The following is a 6,000-nucleotide window of genomic DNA, read 5'->3' as shown; positions in this document are numbered from 1 at the left end:
TCCTGAGGGCTGAGGTTACAAGTATTCATCACCACTTTGGGCTTCCCAGATTTTATTCTCTTACATTCTCTTTGGTTGCAGTGCTGGTGTACTTAGAAGAGAATTGCAAATGTCATTACTTTCATTCCTAAATACTTAAGTATGCAATTTTTTAAAAAAAAGGTATAATCTACGTAATGAAAATAAATACTACCATGCCTAAAGAGCCATGATCATTTTAATGAGTCTTATAGTATTTATGATTCAAGCCACATTCCACTTTGAATCATTGTCCCCCAAATATAACTATTTAAACTAGAGAAATTAGGGTCTAGTGGAGACAGTGGGTTGCACCAGGTGGTTGTCACTTAATTCTTTTTAAGATTTGGTGTGTGTGTGTGTGTGTGTGTGTGTGTGTGTGTGTGTGTGTGTGTGTGTGAAGGTGCCTGGGGATACCTGCTCCCCTCCCAGAGCTGAAGTTAAAGGCAGTTGCAAGTCCTGATGTGGCTGCTGAGATCAGAACTCCCCCTGGAAGAGCAGTAAGTGCTCTCAACTGCTAAGCCATCTCTCCAGCTCCACCCCCTAATTCTCTTACTATGAAAAGGTCACTGTTGGTAACTCACTGACCTAAGAGTTGTCCCATGGAAAGTCTCACCTTCAGGGTTTGCCTCTTGGCGTGGCCATGTGCTTTTCTGCACTTCATTATCTACCTTTCAGGGAGCCTTTTTAAACCTAATAGAAAAAGAAAACAAAGCTCTATCTACCAAGGCACAATTAATCTATAAAAGAACTGATAAAATGGGCTTTGCTGAAATTAGAAACGCCTCTTCTACAAAGATATGCTCAAGAATGAACTGACAGGTACAAATAGGAAGAAAATACTTGCAAGGCACATCTGATAAAGGAGCATTATTTTAAAAAAGTTTCCCGAGAGCCAGACATGATGATACATGCTTTAATCCCATCACTCAGGAGGCAAAGGTAGGCAGATCTTTATGAACCGGAATCAGCCTGGGCTACATAGAGAGTTCCAGGCCAGCCAGGGCTACATAATGAGACATTATCTCAAACAAACAAATAACTCACTCAGTGGCACAAGTCTTTAATCCAGCACTCTGGAGGCAGAGGCAGATAAGATCTCTGTGACTTCGAGGCCACTGTGGTCTACAGAGTGAGTTCCAGGACAGCCATGGCTACACAGAGAAACCCTGTCTCAAAAAACCAAGGACCAGGATGGGGCTGAGTGCTCCATGGTTAGGTGCTTGCTCAGAATATGTGAGGCCCTGAGTTCCATCTCTCATATCCTTTAAAAGGATAAAAAGGACCCAAGTCTTGAATAGACAGCTCACTGCAGAACACAGATAGATGGAAAATAAGCGTGTGTCTTCAGGGAGTCAAAAACTAAAACAATGAGATGCTAGTGGACACATTAGGAAAACCAAAACTCTAGACACAACAAAATCGAATGCTGCCAAAGATGTGACTCGAAAGGACTTCATGCATCATGGGTGGAAACAGAACATTCAGACACTCTGGATTTCCATCAAAACTGAACACATCCAGCAGTCTTGTTCCTTTGTGTTTACCCAAAGGAAGCGAAAGCTTACGTCTGTATCAGAACAACAAAGATGTTTTTAGCACCTTTACTTAGAATTACCCCAAACTGGAAGCAATTATGATGTTCTCCAGCAAGCAGGTGATGGATAAATAAACTGGGTATATCTAGATAAGGGATTACCACTCGGGATGTGTGTGTGTGTGTGTGTGTGTGTGTGTGTGTGTGTGTGTGTGTGTATCATCTGTATTCGTGTGTGAGCTATTGAGGAAAACATCTGACACTGATCTCCGACCACGTCCATATGTACACACATACATGTGCACACCCACCTGCTTGAGTGTATACACATGATCTTATAAACACATAAAGATGGGAGGGAGGAAGGGAAGGAGGGAGGGAGGGAGGGAGGGAGGGAGGGAGGGAGGGAGGGAGGGAGGGAGGAAGGACCATCTATTGTGAACAACCTGAGTTCAATCCCCAGAACCCATGCAAAACAGACAGATTCGGTGGTGGGCATCAGCCAGTGATCCCCATTTATCATTCGGATAAAGGAGCATTGAGAGAAATCAAGGATGAATAATGGGGGATTCTGGGAAAGATCAATCAGTCGATCAAATCTGACAACCAGGAAAGCAGCCTAGAAAAAAAGTCTGTAAAGATTAGAAAGGAGAACAAACAGCAACTGATGACTAAGGAACTTTCTTCAGTCATCTCTGGAGCTAATTCACTTGAGTAACTCCTGTATGAATAACAAGTAACTGAGACTAGGCCAAAAATAACAGCTGCAGTGAATTCCATGCTGAGAGGACTGGGGGCCACGGCAGGAGACAGCTTGGTGAGGCAGACTCCACCATGCAAAGCTAAATTTCTGTTTTTGTCTTCAAGGCTTTGTGACATAAGGTGGGACTTCATGACACGCGCTCTGATTGGAGAACCCAGGCTAGCCACAACTGAGGCATATCAAAGCAGGGCTTAGTTGCCTAGCAACCAGCAATACAAGACCCATGAATCATCAGTCCGACTTGTTCCTAACTTGTAGTCATGAAAGACTTTCAAATCTTCAAAGACAATGAGCTTGCATGTTCCACAGATCTCAGGATATGGTTCTGCAGAGAAAGCTCTTATTCACCTAGCCAAATACAAAATGTTCCTATAGCGTTATTGAAATGGACTCGATAACCAAAAGACCTTCCCAGTAGCCTATGTATTAAATATTCTCAGTCCTTACCTTACTAGGACCATGGGCATAATACAACTGGGGAATTTCTGTTCACTAGGATGTTAAGGAAGGCAGTGTTTTTATGTCTCTAAAGGAAATGACACGTTCAGAGACCCCACCCAGAAATTCAATCTCAGAAATTTGGTGGGGGCTTGTCAGGCAGTAGAGGCGCACTCCTTTAATCCCAGCGCTTGGAAGAGGAAGGCAAAGATTTGAGTTTGAGGTCAGTGTGGACTACAGAGTGAGTTCTAGGACAGTCAAGTCTTGACAAACCCTGTCTCGAAAAACAAAAACCAACAACAACCAAAAAAAAAAATTAGTGGATGCAACAGGGAAGTGTGACGGACATTTTTATAATGCCCACAGAGAAGGAGTCAGCATCAGGTCACAGAGGATTGGATAGGGTGGCAAAAGATTCTAGAAAATTCCTTCTAAACGCAAGTCTTAGGACCAGGTAGATGACTCAGCGGGCAAAAGCACTTGCCAGTGAGCCTAGGGACCTGAGTTCAATCCCCAGAACCGGGTAACAGGGTCAGGTGTGGTGACGGGCTTCCTACCCAGCATTCCTACTCAGATATGGCGGGTCAGTCTGCCAGAAGCTTGAGGGCCAACCAGCCTGGAAACAAGAGAGAGCCTGCCTCAAAAACAAGATGGAAGGAGAAAACCAACTCCTGAAAGTTGTCCTCTGACCTACACACACACACCATTGCGCACACACACACACACACACACACACACACACAATAATAAATAAAAATTGTTTTTAATTTTTTTAAAGTAAAAGCAGGTCTTCCCCCCAAACCTTTGAGCAATGAAGTTTCTAAAACTATTTTTAACACGGACTTACGCCCTGGGAATATCTCAGTCCAAGGTTCGCCTTTACACTCTGCTGTAAGGAATCGTCCCCAGGAAATCAAGTTCTTTCTTCCTACTCAACCCCAAACCAGGTGGAAGTCAGCTCTGGGATGAATCTTGGGACAGACAGGAGGACATAAAGATGACGCGTGCAGGCAGGATGGGGTAGGAACCTGCCGGGTGGTGTTTCCTCCTCTGCAGAGGTACACTATCTGCCATCCTGGGAGCGCTTTGGCTTTTGCGAATCACAGACCAAGGAAGACAGCTTTGGGATATTAAAGCCATTTGTTGTGAGGATGTCTATTTTAGCTTTTGGAAGGAGGTGAAGGAGACGATGACTAGGCACACGACATCCACTCATCTTCCCATTGCAGACCCGCCCCATTGGGGCCGAAGTTCTGCTCTTTGGGAGCCTGCTTCGTCTCTTGCTGGAAGTTAGCACATCAAATCCAGATGCTGCTCGCACAGCCAGAGCCCCCCTGGTGGATGGCTCCAAAGTCGGGCTCGGTGCTGGCAGCAGGCCTGGACTCGCAGCCTGGCCAGTTCCTGGGGAGAACAGACCCAGAGTCCAGCTCCATGGGACACCTCACAGGAACGGGCTGCTCCACGTGTGAGAAACTTGGTGTTGTTGGTCCCTCATGAGATCCCGTGATGCACAGAACTTCTCGCAGAGCTGGGCAGATGGTAAGTGGAGAGCTGGGACAGGGAAAATGACGGCAGGATGAAGGTTGCCTCTTCTACTCCATGGATGCCCAAGATGCACACACACCCCCCAAACTATCTAAACAGGAACCTGCCAGAGCCCCCTTTACAGAGAGGAAAGGGGTGATCCAAAGCGTCCCTGTCCTGTATATTCTCACTTGCATTTTTAACCCTTTTTTTAAACATTTATTTGTTGAGGGAGGGGCTTGCATGCCGTGGTGCAGACATAGATCAGGGGACAGCCCGCAGGTGTCAGTTCCCTCCTTCCACCGTGTGGTCTCCAGGGATCAAACTCAGGTCGGTAGGTCTAGGGCAAGCACTTTTACCCTTCTCCTGGTCCCCACCTGCATTTTGTTGTAATCCAGTTGCACAGTAGGGCCTGCTATTCAGCATGCTGCAGGGCAGGGCACTGCTGGGTTCCTTTTCACCTTCTGCTGCTAAGTTCTCTGCACACACCTTTCACTGTGTCCCAGCCTGTCTCAGCCTCCCAAGGCTGCTGTGTGGACACAAAGCACACAGTACAGATCAAGAGCTACATCACCTCGATCCGAATCGTATCGCCGCCACTCCTGCTCATAATGCCTGTCTCTTAGGTGCCCCATTTCCTTAATCATGAAGTTAGGGTACCAGTGCATATTTCTAGGTGTATTGTTTTTTTTTAAGGCAGGTGATGGTGTTCAGAAGCAAGGGACTCTAGGCTCGTAATTTTGCCACTTGGGGCTGTGTAACTGGGTTACTGTCCCCTCTCACAGGATTGCAGTGGGACTCAGTTAAAAGATAACAAGGGACTGATAGATCCCACCAAAGCTTGGATATGACTTAAGGGAAATCCCTAACCCAACCCCAGGGTTTGTGTGGCCCTTCCTCAGAGTGTCGGTGCTGGGAGGTAGGGCCACTCTTGGAACAGCATTAAGGCTGTTTTCATAGTTTCCATGAGTGAGTTATTATAAGATACCAAGTCTAGCTCCCAAGATCATCTCTGGCTTTGAGATTCACCATCATGATGCACCCTAAATCATGAGATTAGAGCAGTAGAGCTGCCCTGGCTCAAGTTTCCAGCCTCCAAAACCATGATCTAAACATCTAACCCCACCCCCTCTCTGAGACATGATCTCCCTACTATGTAGCTCTGGCCATCCTGGAACTGGCTCTGTAGACCAGGCTGGCCTCACAGAGATCCACCTGCCTCTGCCTTCTGAGTGCTGGGATTAGAGATGTGCACCACCACATCTGGCTCTTTTCTTTACAGCAACACAAAAGAGAAGAATCCAAGTATCCGGCACATGATGTTTGAAATTTGATGAGTGCTAGGGGATGTCTTTCTATATGCTGTGAATATATGTTGTTCCCATTGGTTAATAAATGAGCTGCTTTGGCCTATAGCAAGGCAGCTTAGAGGCAGGCAGGAAATCCAAGGAGAGAGACAGAAAGAGAAAGGCAGAGTCTAGAGAGAGATGCCAGTCTGCCACCCAAGGAACAACATGCCAGTAGACCAGTAAGCCATGGAACACATAGCAAAGCATAGATTAATAGAAGTAGGTTAATTTAAGATATAGGAGCTAGCTAGCAAGAGGCCTGCCATAGACCATACAGTTTGTAAATAATATTAAGCCTCTGAGTGATTACTTTATAAGCAGCTATGGGACTGTGTGGAACTGGAGAAACCTTCCAACTACAGATGAGTGTT

This window comes from Peromyscus californicus, unplaced genomic scaffold (assembly GCF_007827085.1).
Source record: "Peromyscus californicus insignis strain IS unplaced genomic scaffold, ASM782708v3 Scaffold_13__1_contigs__length_99412109, whole genome shotgun sequence".
Taxonomy (NCBI): domain Eukaryota; kingdom Metazoa; phylum Chordata; class Mammalia; order Rodentia; family Cricetidae; genus Peromyscus; species Peromyscus californicus.
This window is presented reverse-complemented; position numbering follows the sequence as displayed.